The 20026-nt window shown below is 41.6% G+C and overlaps 1 non-coding gene across 1 annotated transcript; it reads right to left on the minus strand.

The window, feature by feature from the left end:
- Positions 1-16538: 16538 nt before the first annotated feature.
- trnad-guc lies at positions 16539-16610 on the minus strand. The gene has a single exon. It is a non-coding gene; the product is annotated as a tRNA-Asp (tRNA).
- Between the last annotated feature and the right edge of the window lie 3416 nt (positions 16611-20026).

Consider the following 20026-nt stretch of genomic DNA (forward strand, 5'->3'; position numbering starts at 1 on the left):
TATAAACGTGTCTAGACACATAAACTGTGGTGTTAAGGGAGAAACAAATCAGTTGTGGAAATAGTCAGAGAGTAAATTTAAACCTGATATATATTAACGTTTTGCAGTGCCAACAATTGCGTGCTTATATAAGGATACAATGTCATAAAATGTATTTTTCTTCAATCAAGCAGCACCTTCCGGTTAAATATAGAGTTGGGGAGAGTGAAGAAATACAATTAAAAGACCACTCTTTCTAATATTCCTGAAGTAGACCAAAAAAATTCAAAATCTGTACCTGCCGAAGTCTATAAATCCGCTTTTATCATGTGCTGGAGCTTCATAAATCTCAATGTGTACATGAAAGAGGGGCCTCCGCTGATGCCGTGCCAAAAGTGATCGCCGATCTCATGAAAAGGAATCAGCATCCAGATGCAGTAAGCATGGGGTTCTGTTTTGTATTTAATCTGAGGTCCGATCTGGGGCTGAGGTAAGCGTGAGCTGATTGCTACCAACAGCTGGTATGTGCTCATTTCCATTGTCTGGATCATCTTTCTCTTTTTGGACACGCAGGAAAAAAAAAGATGGACATTTCTCACTGGGGATGAAGACGGGAAGACGGAAGGTAAAACAAGAAAAGGTGGCATGAGGGGAAAGCAAAGAGGAAGAGAGTGTGAGACAAAAAGAGACAGACAGAAAAGAGAGTGCCGGGCCTCGTGGTACCTGATCAAACGACTTGACAGTGTGTCAACACACATCTGGAGCAGATATATCGCCTCCTTTCCCGTTGTGAAACTCCTCCCCTCCTCCACATTCCCTCGGCGCACCGTGATCCTATTAAAATAAGAAAACACATTTGATATCAGCGCAGTCATACTTCATTACGATAAATACTTATCAAGGAGAGAAGACAGAAATACAGCTAAACTATGCTAATAGTTTAAGTAAGAAGTTTAACTTCTCAAAACAGACTCCTTACAGTCTGTGAGCACCTGGCACAGATTACACTCCTTTCATTCCTCTTGTTTGCACTTGGCTGCCCGTTCTTGTTTTTATGAACTGGCCCTTTAATTCCATCCAACCACAATTGATGCAAACAACACGGGGCATTGGAGTATACACCAGGCAATTGCACAAACACAAACATGTCCTAACATTTACAGCGGTGATTGAAGTCGAGACCTTCGGAGAGTCAGAATGAGCCCATTTCCCAAGGGCGGGCGGAGTGCATGTGTGAGGGGTTGAACAGTGACCATGTGTGATGCGAGGCATGTTTTGCGCATTATTCTTGGCGCGTGGACACATCGCATATGATATTACTTCCGTACTGTAATAATAAACCGCTTCATCTCTTCGGGAAGGATGGATGGAGTTTTCTGGAGGGCACGGCCCTTCCTGAAATTACACACCAGATGCTGAGAGCATCTCTCCAGGCCTGATATTTACAGAAATTAAAGCTAATAATAATAATGCAGTAAAGCAGCTTCTTCACTCCTCCAGATTGCAATGCCTCAAAATGCTCTCAAATGAAGTGAAAAATGTTAGTTTGTGATGTATAAAAGAGGAGAAAAATAAAAAAATGAATAGAGAGAAAGAGAATAGCTCACATATATCCAAACACACACAAACATGGAGTCCAGAAAGCCTGTGACATAACCGTGTGTGTGATCATTAAGTGACTGTGGCAGGTTGTTTTTGCCCAGGCTGCCCTCTCTGCATCTGTTCCCCATAGCGCCTCATTAGTGGAATTCCTCCGGGAGCTGATGGGCAGGTCAGGATGAGGGTCCCAGACCTGCGCTGTCTTCGCATCTGACAGAGCTGATAACGTTGAGGTCTGGACAGGACGGGAAAGGAGGAGGAGGGGGGGATCCAGGACCCCCCCTGACCTCGGTGCCCATGATCTGATGAGAAGGTGAGGCTGAGGAGGCGTGTGGATAAGACATCCCAGCATGCAACCTCAGCTCCTCGTTGCTTTCTATCAAAGGTTTGCTGCTGTAGCCTGTAGTTCATGTGAGCAACAGTGGATGTGCTAGCTGAATCATTAAAGGGACTATTCACCCAAATAGCAAAAATATTTTTTATTTTTTTCAATTTTATTTGATCATTATTATGGATTATTTTTTTCATTTTATTCTATTTTATTTATTTTATTTTATTAGCATTTTTATTTTATTTTTAATTTAACCTTTATTTTTAACAGGAAGTCCCTTGAGATTAAAATCTCTTTTTCGTAATGGCTTGTCATTACAATGTTACAAAAATGTATTAAAAACAGTACATGTTACAAATAGAAAAGGAACAACAGATACATAATATATTATATTGATAATAATTGATAAATGACTGATATATGACAATACATACTGATTATATATGATATATATTTATTCTCTGAGATGGTCAAGCCTATTTTGCACAACTGAACAAAACTCGTTGCTCATGTCAGTGTTAGTAAAAGATCCTTGAATACATTTTTATAGTGTGTGGTCTCGATGGTCTAGATACTTTTGGTTTTCTGTGTTGACACTTTGAGATATCTGTCTCCAACATTTTTGCTGACAAACCCAATGCAATGGAGGTGAAAGAAATTGTCTGTGGTGCTCCTACTAAATCTAGTGATAGACTGATTAATCGGTCAGCCGATTAAACGGGCCAATTAATGCCATTTTGAGGTAATCAGCATCGGCCGATGCCAGCGCTCACGAGGCTGATTCATAAAAAATGTGTGCAGACACATCTGCTGGGCAGCCTTCTCAGTGTTGCAGCTGTGGAATGAAGTTAGCTGCTATCTGCTGCCAAATGCTGTTGTTAAGAGCACTAAAACTTTATTTATTTTTTATTCATAATGTTTTGTTTACAAAGATTTTGATTATATTTATAATTCTTTTACTTAAAATCATTTTTATTTAAATAAGAGTGCAGATCTACTTAAGCAAACAGAGACAATGCAGACAATAACAGTGTTAAATAAATGTTCAGCATTTTTTATTTATTTATTAAATTGTTATAAAACATGATATTGGCAATATATATTGGCCACTACTCCTAGCACTGAAAAAATATATCTGATGGCTTCCCAGAAAGAAAACATATCCTGGTTATCCTGGAAAATCAACAGACCAAATTGTCAACGGTTTTCATTGGAAGAACTTCAAGTCCCGAGCACCAAAAACAAAATTCCATTCACCATCCATTGTATTTGGATTTTGGCAGAAATCTCAGCGAACATCTCAAAACACCGGCAGATAAAACAAAAACTACATGAGTAATTTGGGTGAACTGAGCGTATCGCCTGTATCATCTCTCATGCTTATCCCTCTCCTACGCTTCCTTTCCCCTCACCGTTTATTTCACCCAATCTCTCCTGTCGGATACTTTTCTCTCGCCGACTCGTTCTCCATCAACAACTCAACCATTCCTTGATAGCGTTTGTGTAATCAGTGTGAGTCACAGATAAATATCAGTAAACACTGAGTGACGTCTCCCAGCTGGTTTTGATTTTTTTCTGCTGTCTTAGTGGGTCAGTCAGCGTCTTACACCGGATCACAAAACCAGAATATGATACCTCGCAAATCCCAGTAGACCGCTGGGGTTTGACCACGGATGTCCCGGAGTCATACACTTGCATGAGTGCACACCTATGTACACAAAAACACACTCATGATCAACACCTAAGTGGAACTCGTATGTTCTAAGACATATGCTCACAAACTGAAGTGTATGAAAAAAATCACCAAGCACTATTTTTTGAGAGACAGCATCAGTGAATACACGCGTTTCATATCCTTTAGTTGCTCAGTACTCAGTGTTACAAGACATGACAGGTGTCAGCATATATTCTTTTCCATATTAGAGGGATTTCCACCTTGAGTCAATACCTCTATTTGAAGCCAGTGGGAGTTACATTCTTCAGCCCGCCGGTCCAAGGGTGAGAAGAAGTTCACAGCCCATCAATGCACATGAACAGCTTTCACAAGCAATCTAACTCTACGTCTCGACGTCTGCGCCAAGTAACTGAGTAGCCATAGGCTTCTGTGAGACTTGGAGGCAAAAAGTAACTTGGCACCGATATCCGTTTGTCCAACTGGGAGTAGAAAATAACCACTTAATGAGATAATTCCAAGTAAATCTGACTGAGAATCAAACATTGTGTAAGAGAGATGTCTGGTTTACAATAAGAAGAAACTACAGATGTGAAATGAAGGGTGAGAGTTGGACAGAATATAGCCTGAGTAAAACTATAATAGTAAGATTATCATTTAGATCCTTTTAAAAATATGTAGTATACACATACCCAATACTTTTCAGATAGGTTGTAAACACTACTAAAGCTCTGAGGCCTAACTACTTTTGTTGGACGATATATTGTCCCAGAAATAATTGCGATAATCAATATTATTGTCATTTTAAGACCATTTTATGCCACTGATATAATTAGAGGTGGGAATCTTGAGGCCAAACAATACGATATTATCACTTAAGTCACGGTACAATTTTATTGCGATATGAGTATTGCGATAAAATATATTGTGATATATTGAGGTTTATTACCTTTTATCAACTGCAAATTATGCAGTTTGTCAACATCTGTTTGATAGAACAGGATACAGTTTTCACTCTGTTCATCTTAAGCATTTTCATTCACATATCTTGAGGTCAGAGGTCAAGGGACCCCTTTGAAAGTGTCCATGCCAGTCTTTCCTCACCAAAATTGTGCGTAACTTTGGAGTGTTATTTAGTGTTCTTCCCGATAAGCCATAACATGGTTGGTACCAATTGATTCCTTAGGTTTTCTAGTTTCATATGATACCAGTGTCTTCACTCTAGCGTTAAGACTGAACCCGCTACAACATCTGAAAGACAGAATAGTGGCCGTTGGATTGTTAAGAGGTTAATAGTTGATAGTTGATAAAGATGAATACTTGACGTCCGTGTATCGATACAATATTTCCACTCAAAATATCGCAATACTATGCTGTATTGATTTTTTTTCCCCACCCCAAGATATAATGAAAATGGCATAATAATAATACAAGTACATCCTTTCAAAAAGCAATGAACTTTTAATTCCTAAGAATATTCAGACATTTGGAATGTGAAAAAAAAAAATTAAAATATCCTAAATAAATAAAACATAAATAAAATAAAACCACACAAACAAAACAATGAATCAAATGGACTCTCGGGCTCTGTTAACAAAAACTGTGCAATGTGTCTGCGCAATGTCCAAATGTTATAATGGAAAACCCTGCTGTTTAATCTGGCATCATGTTGGATAAAACGTTGGCAACATTCTTATGTAAACAAACACGCATATAAACACAACAGGCAACATCGAGGTCAGCGAAAATGACCGAGGTTATGCCCACTCTGAGTGCAATAACTTTTTACTGAGTTAAATTTAAATGGTTTACCCTCGTTTATGCCCCTCCGATCTTTCTGTCCAGTGAAATATGTGACATTACAAGCAAACTAATAGCAATACATTCACCTAATTTGTTAAAGTTTAAAATGAAATACGTCTATTTCCACGTATACCTCATGAGTTCAGTGAATAATATTTTTCTTACTGACACAAACTCGTGCAAAATATATAAAATTTAATGAGGAACCATAAACCACGCTACAAGTAACCACTAACTTCATGGTGAATGGAGTGTTTCAGGTTCTTAATGGTGAACACATCTCTATTTTTAAGCCCTTACTTCTCTTCCAACTATTGATAAAATGCAGAGCCTAATAGGTCGTGTGGTTGGCCTTACATTGCGCCAAACCTTCACTTAGGTTTACACACTGGCTTTTATTGAAGGTAACCTCCTCACCTTATTCCTTTTTCTGTCTTACATGCGCTGCCATATTTTTGCTTGTCGTGCATGGTCTGTTTCCCCATTGCATCACTCACACAGAGTGTAGTTAACTATTGGCAGGTACTCCAAAATCTGGTTGCGTTTAATGAAAAGTGACTGCCCATTTTAAACAGGCCTCAAATGTGAAACTGCGCTCCCCCCGCCTAATCCCACAAGGCTACGAATATCCATATAAATATGTCACATTTGTCCAAATCCGAAGATTTGACAGCCCGCAGTACAAGCAATCGTTTAAGGCTGACAGACACCATGGTCCACTGGAAAAAAAGAAGGAAAATAAAACAGCAGTTCCATTTTACAATTGTATCTTCCTCTCATTTTTGGTTATATTAAAAAGTTGCCCCAAGCTGAAAAATCCCCCAAGCTGAAGAATTTCAGTCGGATATTTCAGCATCAGCTTAAAAGGGGAATTGCATCCAGATGTGGCCTGAGCCCGGCTCACGGTCAGTCAGGCCTGGAAGCGCAGAATAGGTGAATGGGGTAAAGGGGACAAAGAGGAACCGCGTGGTTTTTCGGCACACTCCGAGATGCACTGAATAAACATGGCCCCGCCGTGACCCATGCTAGTTGGCGTCGCCCTCAGGGGAGCTCCTGCAGGTCCATTAAACCTGTTCGGATACCTCATGGCTGACCTGCCCTATTTCAAACTCAATCACTGTCCCACAGGAGATCTGTTCTATTGCTGTATGGCTATACAAACGAAGCCACTACACCACAACAAGGGCCTTTCTTTGCCGGAGAGTGAACCCATATATACCTACAGGAAAGACTCTGGCTCCGCTGAAGAAAAACAACTCAAGCACAAAATTGAGTTTTTCCTAACAATATCCAGCGCACACACACACACACACACACACACAATGGAGGCATGGAGTCGGTCCCGCGGGAGGCTTCTAAAAGGTTATTTTTCATCTATGCGTCGTAAAGCCATGTCTAAAAATCAGCCTCTGCTCCTCTGTAATGGATTCCTGTGGCTGCGCTTGGCCGTCACGCTCAAGTTGGCAGGTTGCATCATGAAAACACTTTTTAAAAAAAAGTGTGTTTAGCTGACGTGCTCTCGTTCCGTCATGTGTAAAAGAAAACAGATACATGGCATCGATGTTAATCACAAAATAGCCAATAACTGCATTATCTAATACCACCCATAGTTAGTTACGCATGGGGGATTTTTTCGGTGATTAATGCCATATTGTTCAGTTTTATCTCATCTCTCACCCTTGAATCAACTCCCTCTGGAGGATGCTCAAACATGGATGCACCAATTATGTATTCAAGCAAAGACAAAAAGCTTTCACTATCTTGGGCCAACAGCGGATACAACAAAAAATACATTTTACCCCAGGACACATGAACTTGAGACCTGAAAAACCTCAGCTCTGGAAATAAATCTGACTGAAAACACAGAGCAGTGAAATTAATTAGCGCAATTAAAACGTCGTCTCAGTGTTGCTTTCGCTCCGCGACGTGCTAGAATACAGCATTGTCACCTCAGCAGCTCTTTTTTTTCTCACATTTCAAGTCTGTAACCTACTTTTTTTTGTTTCGGAGCTAGCGGTGACTCTGCAGGCATTTGTCGGCTCCTTTTAACACCAACACTGGCAGCGCCGGAATCAGCACTGCAGGCACTTCTTTTCACATGCATGAGGAGTAATTACGGAACACTCGCAAACTCATTGGCGTTTCTCCCTGTGCCATGGCGACTGTAATTATCTATTCATGCGCCGCATTCCTGGGAAAAGTGTATCGATTCCAGCTGTGATGGGGTTGCTCTCCGCTGCTCAGAGCAATGAAGAACCAGCAGAAGATGTGTTTATATATATATATATATTTGATTAACAGAAGCATCATTAACAATTGAACTCATTTTCTTTATTGCTTTAAAGACAGGGAGAGGTTTAGAATATATATCATATCATATTTGTGATCATTTTTGCATGAAATAAGCCATAATCACAAAGGTGACTTTCATGCTTTTTATGTCTATATAGTTATTAAAGGAACTTTTAACTGGTTATGAAACAGACTCAATGTTATACTGATGCCTCTATATGACCTACATATGTAAAAGAGACCATCAGCGAGAAGGTTGGCTATTTCTATATAGCGATGATGGATTTTCTTAATACCTGTCATCGGGTCCGATTTTCCGCAACATCACAGGAAATGATTTACAGCATGTGAGTTCACCAGATACACCTTCAGCTCAGACTGCAGTGGGGCCACCATTAGCGACCAGCCCGGCACGGACAGACCCAGATCTGGCTTCGCTGCCGCCTTCGAAACTGCAGTCGGAGCTCCGGCGAGAGGCGGAGAGTTCCGCGACCCGCTGGAGGGAAGGGAGGCACGGGAGAACCAGGACTAAGCGCGGCAGACTGTCAGACCCTGCTGCAGTAAAATGAGAGGTTTTCTAAAGGGACTCTGGCAGCTGCAGATATTTACGACATAAAGCGGTGGCGCTCATGGAAACACTACCACTTAACTGCCAAAATCAATGCAAAATGAAAGTTACTTAAACTTAAATCGTCGCATACAATCTTACACAACATAGTGAAATTTGACCTCTGAATTTAACCCATCCTAAGCATTTAGGAGCAGTGGGCTGGTGTAAAGCACCTGGGGAGCAACTTGTCGAGACTTCGACATGCGGACAGTAGGAGCCGGGGATCAAACTGCCAACCTTGTGATTAAAGCACGACCCACACTACCGCCTGAGCCACAGCCGCAACCTTGTAGTAACTTAACTTATTTACTTTTATAAGTTTTCAGAAGAGCAGGAGCATAATTCTTACAAAATGTGTTTTTTAATTCAGTTTTCTCTAAACTTTTAGTAAAATGATGTGATGGATGAACTGGTTAGTTTTAATTATTGTCGTGATTTCCACAGTATATTTCATACATTTTCAATTTTTTACTGAATTAACTGACTATTTCATACATTGTTGTTTTACTGTTTGGAGCTTTGCAGATGGTAATAGAGGAAGCGGCGGGGAACTGGCCGAGGGAGAGGCAGAAACAAAATGTATTTGTGTAATTATATTCATTGCACTGTATTATTGAATTATTTATATGTATCTGTATGTATGTGAATATCTGTTCTTCACTCCCTGGTTCGTGGTTTTATGTTAATATTTATTACATTACATAGTCTTGATTGGAATCTTCCAACGACAGCAGGGAAAGTATAAAGGCAGTTAGCTGCTTTCAATGGTGCATGACAGTGTCAGTTTATTTGTGCTCAGATTTTCTTTGTTTTTGTTAATACAACAGATCATTACTAGATAATAATAGACGTCGGAATTAAAAGCTCTTTCCAGTTTAAATATAGCAACAACCTGAACATGTTAAAGGTTAACTGTTTCATCTGACGTGAATTAATCACAATGTCGAAATAATTAGCACTTGGAATTAGATTAAACGCAACCTGACAGGAGGAAACCATCTAAAAAGGTTCGGCTCTTAGAAGTTACGTTGTTGTATAGAGGGAAAGTGTTTACTTTTCCCATGGCTCATCACTGACTGTGATTGGTTAATCACACGAGGGGCATGAAATCAAGCATTGGACGTCTCTGCTTCCAACATACCAGATTTCGCCGAGCGGAGAAGTTATTCTGGGGCTGCCACAAGATTATTTGGATGCTTGTCAAGGCTTTAAATTGAAAACCACAAACATTCGGAGAGCTTAGCCCAAACCGTTGACTAATCACACTGGAGACTCTGGAGTACGGTGAGTGGTTTTCTCACAGGTACCGGAGGAGCAGTGAACCCCCCAAAGTGGGTTTGACTCATTCACAAGCGGCCCTTTGCTACAAAATCAAGACATCTGCCAAGAAGTATTCCAGTCACTGGTTTTCTGCTTTTTCCCATACCATAACTGTGCTCAAAGTGGAGCCTTCTTTTTGCTCATTGTGGATGTGTTGCAAGTTTACACAGACCACTATGTGAAGGCTTAACTATGTAGAGAAAGTGATAAAAAAGAAATGGCCGGCTCTTCAAGAGCGACTCAACCGACACATAAAAGCATCCACAAAAATGTTCTGAGGTTATTGGTTAAATGGATATCACAATAGCCTAGAAATAACTGTCAGACTATAAAAAGGAGCATATCTACTATTGCATCTTAAGATGGTAATAACAACTAACAAATGAATAATCTATTTAAAGCAAACAATGTGCATGTAATCAGACCTGCGGTGACTCAAATACTTGTTTTATCGTTCTGGTTTATGTGTTTTAAGGAAGAAATGTTGACGTAGACCACAAAAAAGAAGCATTGGTCTGACAGATTATTTGTGAAAACCATTAGTTTCAATTAAAACACTGTTTAAAAGTAAATGTTCATCATATCAACAAAAATTATGCAGCCAGACAGGAATGTCAACAAAAAGTATAATTAAATTCTGGTTAAACTTTGAAAACATTTAATTATTTCAGCATTGAAGCATAATTAGACATTCATTACAGACTAAAAAAAACTTGAGCAAATGTTAACTAGGCGGCAGCCTCTGGTTCTGAAAAGTGAAGCCAATGCTGAAGTGCCTTCAACTTGCATTCTGCAGCGGGCGACTCCTCTGGTCGCAAAAAGAAGTCTGATTGTATAGAAGTCTATGAGAAAATGAGCCTACTTCTCACTTGATTTATTACCTCAGTAAACATTGTAAACATGAGTTTATGGTCTCAATCGCTAGTTTCAAGTCTTCTTCAATACAGTATGATGTTCATTTAGTAAATTATGATCCCATTTAGAGTCAAATAGACCATAAAGCAGGGTATGCTTTAGGGCGTGGCTACTTTGTGATTGACAGGTCGCTACCATGGCGTTGTCCGGTCTGGGAGTTGTCTGTGTTTTTGTCTTACAACTTTGACCCTTTCACAGTGTGTTTTCAGTTCATGAAAGTTAATTGTAACATTTTGGTCGCCTAAAAAATATCTTATTCAGCATTCGGTTGTACTTAGCTCCGCCCTCTCTATCACTTCTGGTTGCAAGAAACCAAGATGGCGACAGCAAAAATGCCAAACTAGAGGCTTCAAAGCAGCAGTCCATAAACCAATGGGTGTCGTCACGGTGACTACGTCCACTTCTTATATACATGAGGTTAACCCAGTCTAAGTCTACACAATAAAACTTGATAACAGACTTTATATTTTATATTTCTGCTTCAAATTTACAGACAATCCTTGTTCTCTTACAACAATACAACTCTTTTTCTTCTTAAATAATATTCTAATTTGCATAGGTGTGTCACATTTCTGCTGATTCTTTTTCTCTTCTTATAACTGAAATATCAGGATGAGTAAAGACAGAGAAGTTCTGTATTCATTGTGAATGAGCATTCTTGCATAATAGCTATTGTCCCAAAAGGAAAGCGAGGTCCAGTTGGCCTGAACAGCTTAAAGGAAACTCTGCATATTCTCTCAAATAATAGAATTTTTTTATATCCTGTTTACACAGAATCAGTGCGTAGCCATATCAATTACAGGTTATTGAAGGGTCCTCGGTTGGATTGTTTTTCACCTCCTGCCCTTCATAGTTTCAATTCTGGGTTGGAGTTGATAAGGTACCACATGTGTTTCAGTCCCACAGACAAAACCAAGCATTAAAAAATTACGACTGAAAAAAATAAGACACATCTGCACAAGTGATTGATGCATGAACTCAGGCTGAGTTGATTCCGGCTTCTCTGTTTCTGCTATTTGAGCAGGAGATTTTCATGGCATCCAGCCGCACTAAGCCTGCTGGACACACTGCGTCTCTCTTCATAAAGTGCAAACTACATTTTAAAACTTCATTTTTCACTGGTTATCTTGTGTCTTCGTAGATGTTGAAACACGAAGCCCATTATTGTGCTCCACTAACGGACACTGATCCCCTGCCCCCATCAGCTAAAACCACTAATTGGGGCGACCACAGACACTTATGCCAGCTTCCCCTAAAACTAGCAACGAGCTGAACCTCTGAGAGTAAACTCTGCCAAACAAGGACAACAGCCAACAATGTGTAGTTGCTGTCAGAGGTCATTAGAATTATCTGTCTACAAATTACTTTGCGGGCTCATGGTAATGTGAGGCCTCGAGCAGAGGGGGGCGTGGGGGGAGCGGCAAAATTCAAGTCTCACGGATAATGTCGAGTTGGTCGGAGCCCAGGAAAGCATCATCACAGTTCAGATGATCTCCCTCCGCGATCCTAACCGCTGACATAGAGGAAAGACGCATCACTGCAAAACACCGGATACACGGCCACAGCTCTCATATCAGATTCCTTACATAGTTTGTGTTATTGAAACATGGCCAGATGGAAGCGATACAGCTGGTCCTTTGTCATGATTTAGGATGGATTTACACTGAATTTATTTTCAGGCTGTGAACAACCAGCCAGCAGTGACGTTACACATTTAACAGTCCTCCTACTGAGAGTATTTTGTCCTTGCGGGTTTATCAAACTGACACAGTAAAACATTTCAAAATCCAAAAGCTTGGAGGCCTAACAAGGATTAATATAGAAATCTACACTGTGTGACATGTCAACACCTGTGTCATAAGCAAGTGAGCAGGTGTTTGCCGCGTCTGTTCCCTACAAAACAAGCCCAGCGCTATTCTCCCACCAAAGACGCTGACCTACAGTGAAAGTTCAACCGTCCTCCGCCCTTAAGGCAGTTAAGGTCGTCCAAGTGGGGCACAAGTGGGAAAGCAATCACTATAAAGTAAGAATCCAGCGGGAGAAGGGGGGGGGGTAGACCTAAGAGAAGAAGAGCAGGTTTCACCTCAGATAAACACGGTCATTAGCACTTTCAGAGGGAATCCCAGCAGGTGGTCGGGACTTTGGGAGTTTGATCTCAGTGAGAGTGTCTGAAGCCGTGAAATGTGGGGGCAAACCCAAACCATGGGGAAGGGCACAAATGGTAGAGCGATCACAGGGGCTGCAAGCGGAGCTCCACTTTTAAAAGGGGTCAGATGGCTTTTTCATCTCTGCGAAAGTGACGCGCCGCACAAAAGACGGCCGCTGTGTTGATTGACAGACGCCAGAGGACGAGGTTAATGCTATTCTGCATACGTCCATGCAGCCCCGAACAAAAGGGACGACAAAGCAGAAATAACAAGAGGAAAGCAGAGCAGAGCAGAGCCGGACAAGTTCTCTACCGAGACGGGAGAGGATGAGAAATTGGACACATTAAGTGATGGATGCTAAACTGTCAGTTCTAATAGGCAGCAAAGGCAGCAGTAGTAGCACTGTACTGCTGCTTCAGGAATCCAGGAGAGAACAGTCCAATGATCAACACAAGGGAGCCAATTAAAAACCCAGACTTTGGCAGCCAACCGCATTACGCTGACCCTCATGTGACGCTGGAAACACATCAGAATCCACAGAGAGGGGCTTTTTATTTTATTTTTATTTTCTGCAAAAACCTACCCAGCATTTTCAGTCTTCACACTACAGGCTAGTATCGATCCGTGGTCTCCTGTTAAATCACAGAGCCTCCGCTTTAATTATTTCTAACCGACTAGCTGCAGGAGAGTCTGCTCTCAACCCCTTGTTACGGTGAAAAGGGATGACATCACTGCCTCCTCTGATAAGATGGAGAGCCAAATGACAAGGTCACTGAGGTGGAGGAGGTGAGGCTTCAGTCTATTCTAAAGATAACACGTTTCAGCGAAGGTTTCTTTCTACTATTGCCTGCGGAGATCAAACACTGAGGCTGCTTCTTTTTTTCCACTCCGCGATTGAATTTGTCTCGGAGTTAGGTTGTTTTTCTCCCACTAATTGGAGAGAAGACTCACAGACGGATGCAGGAGATAGCTGGAACTGAGGAAGGTCACTGATATGAAGTTCCTTTTCTTCTCTCAAAATGCTTTGAAAGTGTTTCAAAAGTGTTTTGTTTAAATCCCACGAGACGGACTAATAAGGCGTAATTGAACTGGCAGAAAATCTGCCAGGTGACCATACTGTATGTAAGCAACAAACACGTTGTGGCAAAAGGGATTCTAAATGCGGTAGAGTTATTTCTGTATGGGAACTTTCGACACTGAAAGAGTAATTACGCTGGAAGCGACTAATTATATGTTGAGCGATCAATCTCCAGCCAATCAAAGCAAAGAAACGGCAAACAAAACAGCTTGTGATTACAATGCTTTTTACGGAGCAAAAGGGAGGTAATAAAATTCAAAAACATTCCTGCACCTTCACTCATTTAGGAAAGGATGCCACACGTGGAAAACACATCAGAGGCAATCCAAAACATGTGGACGGGGCCCTCACAAGATGGTGAACCCGGACAAGAAAATGTTGTCTGCAAAGCTGCTGTGGAATACTGCGTTAACAAAATCTAAAAATTGTATCGCAGGAGAAACATTAGCAGACTTGGTGACAGAGATAGTGAGTGCAGAGTGTCAAAGATGTTTGAGGGGTGTCCAGCCGACCCTGCGTCGTAACCGCGAGGAAGGGTGAGGCCGTCTGGAAATAGCGCTTCCCCAACGAGCCTTTGGTGTCTCCTCGTTTTACACTCATATGACCGATGTTTCCACCTGACTGGCATTCACACAGTGTTAATATACACTCACAGAAAACAAATAAAAAGCTCAGTGAGCTATTTGAGCGGGTCATGGGTTTAAGGTCTTGTGGTTTTTACCATAAGGTGCCACAGTCAGTCATCCCTGTCTTCTAGCAGGGGGCGATTCCGCGCATCGCTGCAGTTCGTCAGCCGCGGAAAGCAGCCGGTTCATCTATCACCATGCGTACCCCACGGACTTCCACTGTCATGTTGTAACATCTGTCCAGCACCATGCCAAACATGTTAAAGATTCTGATAGTATGCCGCGTCTGCCGCTTTCACAATAACTGTAACTCATCTGTTTGAAGATCAGTATGTGAAACACATGTCTGTCATTGAACCTTCAGAAACGAGGAGAGTTACAACCTGCTGCTGAGGAGCGGGGATCAAAATGCGGCTTTGACGAAAACTTCCTGCAACCAATACAAAAATATCTCCAAGAAAAGGGGGTCAATGCTACTAAACCTATGAGAGGAGGAGGTCAAAAGGTCAAAGGGCCACTGTCAATCGACACAACTGTCAGGGAATATTTTCTGCCTTTACATCTTCATCTGGTGTTTTGATTTACGAGGGTCTCCGGTACAGTGGAAACACTGTACAAACACCGCTCGCATGCAAACTCATCGGAATCCAAACAGAGGTTTAACAGGTCGCCGCTCCATCAAAGAGGCGTTCAATCAGCAGTCATAAAAATCAAAAATTTGGAGAGGTTGGTGTTTAGTAAACACACATGCAAATATGTCCAGCAGACCCTTTCAATTGCTGACCACACTGGACTGAAATTCCAACCTTTCCAGTCTAGCTGCATCAAAAGCTGCTCTGCCGCCGTCTGGTTGGTGACCTTTGTGCAAAATATTAGGACATGGTTTTAATCATGTGCGTTAATCTAAGTCTGGTTAGGATTTCACAATTATGGTCTGTGGGTGGCGGGAAATTCACGCCACACACTATTTTGGGATTGGTCTGAGACACTGGGCAGACAGAGTCATCTTTCCCAGTTGGGGGAATGTCAGGCCGCCTGGGTGAATTCCTTTCCCCCCTAGTTTGGGGGAGTGACCCCCCTGCCCTTTGCCCCACAAATCTTCAGGTCCACAGAGTCCAAGATGGCCTTCCATTGGCGTCACGGCCCTTTGGAAGAGAAGAAAGGGAGGCCCTCGTTTTCTTGGCCCACGTTCACTTTTGATTCTTTAAACAGCAACCTGTTGCGCTGCCAATGGGATGCTTGTTCGTCATGTTGCCGACTGATGTTAACATGAGCCCAAATAAATTTTTTGAAAAACTAATCTTAAAAAACATAGACCGTGTACGGCAGTCATTCCAAAAGACTGGATTGGGACCCACAGGTTGGTTGCAGGAGATTTTATTAGGGTCGCAGAATTTCTTCCGTCTTTCATTTAACGTTTATATCTGCAGTACACTTTTGTGCCACATGAGGGAGCCTGAATGTTCGTATTGTTCTGATAATTGTAGCCTACTTATAACATGACCCGCTAGCTGTACATTATCCCGCATATTACACGGCTACTTACTTAAGAAATCAATAATTTGACACAAAAATGGTCCGCTATAGTCCGACATCAGATCTGCGCCCATAGCAACGGTCTGTTATACATAGCAACGGTCTACTATAAAGAAATAACAGACCATAGAACGCCGTGATTGACCAAACACAATCGAGTATTAAACAAAGCCGTGTAATAAGAAAGGCTAGTGTATCTTTGTGTTTGTTTTACAGATGAGAGGAACAAAACGAGAGCCTGTTAACTCCACCTAAATGCATTTACTTAATCTCTTTTATAAAGTATTTAACATGTATATATGTTTTCAATAACACATGCATAAAAAAGAAGTTGTGATGTATCAAACGTACAGCTCTTCGAAATGAGTGGTTTACCTATTCAAGATAATATAATGTGATGTGGAAATGGCAGTAAAAATGGTCAGCAATGTTAATTTATGCATATATTCGCTCTTCTGCAGCAGCAGGGCATTTATAAATGTCTACCATAGAAGCTGCCAAAATCTATTGGCTTTTCTTCCTTTTGTTCCTTTTGTTCCTTTCAGATATGTCTAATGTTTAACACAAATACACGGAAGGAAGATAAGATAAGAAAGGACTGTGTGCCAAAGGGAAATGAGTGAAAAGGAACTCCCCGTCGGGGAATCGAACCCCGGTCTTCCGCGTGACAGGCGGAGATACTGTCCACTATACTAACGAGGAAGGGTTCTAAAATGAGTAGAGCAAAGGGTTAAATACTTAACCCTTTGCCCTACAGCACTACATTCCAGTAACCTGAGACAAAGCACTGCACTATATCAGCTAATCTCCCATGTTTTACTGATGTTGCACAGTCATGAGGCGGCTTAAAAAGGAATAATACTAAAAAATAGCAATAAATAGCAAAAGAAAACAACCCAGGTGAAATATATCCCACAATGGTACACTAAAAGAGATCTGCTTTGTTTTGTTACGCCTCCCCCCACGCTGTTGTAGACATGTACATTTATCAACCCTGCATCTTTTGCTTTTTGCCTATATCTCTCCCGCTCCCCCTCAATTTAACTCCTGCGATCCCTCCCACTCACGCCCACTCGCTCTCAATCTCTCCCTGTGTCCCTCACATGCTGCTGCAGTCAAGAGGATGAAATCACTCCATCAAGCGAGTGGAGCCTCCACTGTCACTGGCTTCAGACAGCTCCAGAGAAGGCCGTAATTAAACAACTCGAGCTTTGGTAATTACCCTACAGTGGCCCTAATTACCCCATTCTCAGGGTGATTACAGCCTACCGGGGGAGGGGACCAACGGCAAAAAGCCCTCCCTCTCTGGGTGAAAGGGGGTAGGAATGAAGGCAGCGGGGGAAATAGTGGTGGGCCTTTAATCCAGTGTCACTGTGGAAATAGAGGAAATGAGCAGGTACATTGAGACAATAAAAAACTATCTTGTTTTTTGAAGGGTTGAGGGGACAGAACAGTATGTGCACTGGAAAAGAAGCAGAGATTTGCCATGGAGAACAGCGTTCATAGCTTAAATTAATGCACTGTAATTCGTATATCTCTCACGAAATCAATAATACGTGTAATCATGAACCAGGAAGTATAAAGAGCAACAAAACAAACGCCGTGTACGGTTGAGGTGGGTCAAAAAACGGCGCACATTCGTGTGTGGTTACGTAACTTCCGTACTCAAGTTACGCCGCTTGCGTAGTTATTTTAACCCAAACATCGACTTATTGGTCACGTAAATGGACTTGCATTTATATAGCGCCTTTCTAGTCTTCCAACCGCTCAAAGCGCTTTACGCTACATGTCAGTGTTCAACCATTCACACACATATTCATACACTGTTAGCAAAGTGCCATCATGATGTAATCTATATAAGGTTTAAGTATCTTGCTCAAGGTTACTTTGACATGTAGACTGGAGGGGCCAGGGATCGAACCGCTGACCTTCTGATTGGTGGCCGACTTGTGACCTCTGAGCCACAGCCACACATAACATCCACACTTAAGTATATACTTACGAAGTTATTTTAACTTAAACGTCGACTTATTTGTCACATAACTTCTAAGTTAAGCCACTTCCATAGTTATTTTAACCCAAAGCATGATCTTTTCCTAAACCTAACTAAGTAATTTTGTTGTTCAAGTTTATTTTGAAAAGACTATGTGAAAAGCGGAAATGGAAATTGTCACGTGTCGAGTGGATATTTGAAGGAAAACAAATAAGATATGATAAGATATCATGCGAACCCTTGTATATTAAGTATACGTTGAACAGTAAGTAAGAGGTGTTAAAATAAAACAGAATCCTTGAGTGAAAGTAAAAAGGGCAGCAGGATGCAGCTGTTTGGACTGTCAGAATAAAGGCTTTGTGCCCTCCACACAGAGATTACAACCACAACAAGATCGAAAGCTGTTCACACTGATGTACCTTACACCTTGAAACTTTGCCAAAAGGTTACAGTCTATCGCGTCCATCATGCTCTGTTCAGGAGGGTATCTTACACAGATCAGCGCATCTCCTCTCTGTCTCAGCATTTTTAATACAAGAGGGGCTCTGCTGCTCTAAGCATATCGCTCTCCTCCCTCTCTCCTTCCCCCCCTGAGGACGTGCTGACTGGGGGGAGGGATCGATGCTCCGCTCCAACAGACACCGGTGTGTCGATTCAGCAGCGGGGCCAGAGGGACAAGGTAAAAGGGAAAGAATAAAGTGACATCTCGACTAACTCTGAAGAACTTGTGGCCTCCTTTGTGAAGGTGAGTCATTTTATTGCTTACAGGGACCCTCGGGACCACCACAGACTGGTCCCCGTCCTTTGGTGGATGGAACAATGCAGTAAAGGTGAGCTACAGCAGGATACGTCCTGCACCACAGAGACAAATGAGCCCAACCCCTTTGGGTGTAGATGATTAAGCATAAATCTGCCTTTTAAAGATATCTTTTTGTTTGTTCTTTGAAATAACTGCCTACTAATCTTGACCACCTATCCACCAATTTGTGTGCTCTGGGTCCTTGTTTTGTTTGCAACACGTTAGCACATCCCTGACAATGGTTTCGTGCTATTCCAATGATCTACAGGTGGCGGTAATGCGCCAAGAAACGCAACAATGCGCCGACAAAGTCAGGGGAGAAGAAGACTAGTTAACAAGTTAACATGCTGTGCGTTCCAATACCCATACTACCATAATATTAATACGCCAGAAAAATATTTAGTACATCCCAATACATAATATTTCAAATGCAGGATGCCAAAAATACCAGGATGTCCCACTACATCCGGTCACATTTTGCAGTATAAGCCAGCATGCACCCATTTTCTGGCTATTCTGACCCATAATCCTCTGCGCAGCGGATAAATGAGCAAGAGGGTCAAAGTTCAAGGTGCAATGTTATGACGAAGTAGTATATCCCAATTGTATGCACACTGCATGCAACAGTATGAACTTTGTAAGGGCAGCTGCGTTATGTACTACAAGTAAAAAATGAAAAGTATGCGATTTGAAACGTAGCCGTGGATGTAAGAAAAATGCAGGTTTCAGACTTTTAAGAAAAATCTGCTTTGCAAATGTTTTATGAGGAAGAAAATAGATTTGTTTTGACCTCAAGGACACAAAATGCGTGACGTGAGTAAAACTGAATGCAAAAAAGAAACTTTGTTTAAAAGAAAACTCTACAGGGCACCTTTAAGTAACTGCTAATAATACAAGCACTTCCTGATATTGCTTCTTATTATAAGCCTTTTACAGGCAAACCACTGTAATGCTTTTATTGTGAAGCAGAAACAGATGAAGCCTAAGACAACTTTAGTAGTGAGAGAGAGAAAGGCCAACGACTGGACAAGTACCGAGGACGTTGCGGTTCATGGTCGCCACCTTGACCACTCGATCACCACAAGTTTAACATGTCCTGCTATCTTCCTTCTGTTGAAAACCTTTCTCAGCGTGCCCATATCACAGGCTCTGAACATGGTTGCTCACAATGTACAGTAGCACAGTGCAGGTAGCCCTCTGACCAACCAGACATATTTCATCCCAAATAGCAAATACATACTCAACACTCTCATCAAGTCTTAATAATCAAACTCAAACGTTCTCTATTCGACATTCAGAGCATAAATATAGCAGCAAACAACTATT

Source organism: Sebastes umbrosus, chromosome 23 (genome assembly GCF_015220745.1).
Source record: "Sebastes umbrosus isolate fSebUmb1 chromosome 23, fSebUmb1.pri, whole genome shotgun sequence".
Taxonomy (NCBI): domain Eukaryota; kingdom Metazoa; phylum Chordata; class Actinopteri; order Perciformes; family Sebastidae; genus Sebastes; species Sebastes umbrosus.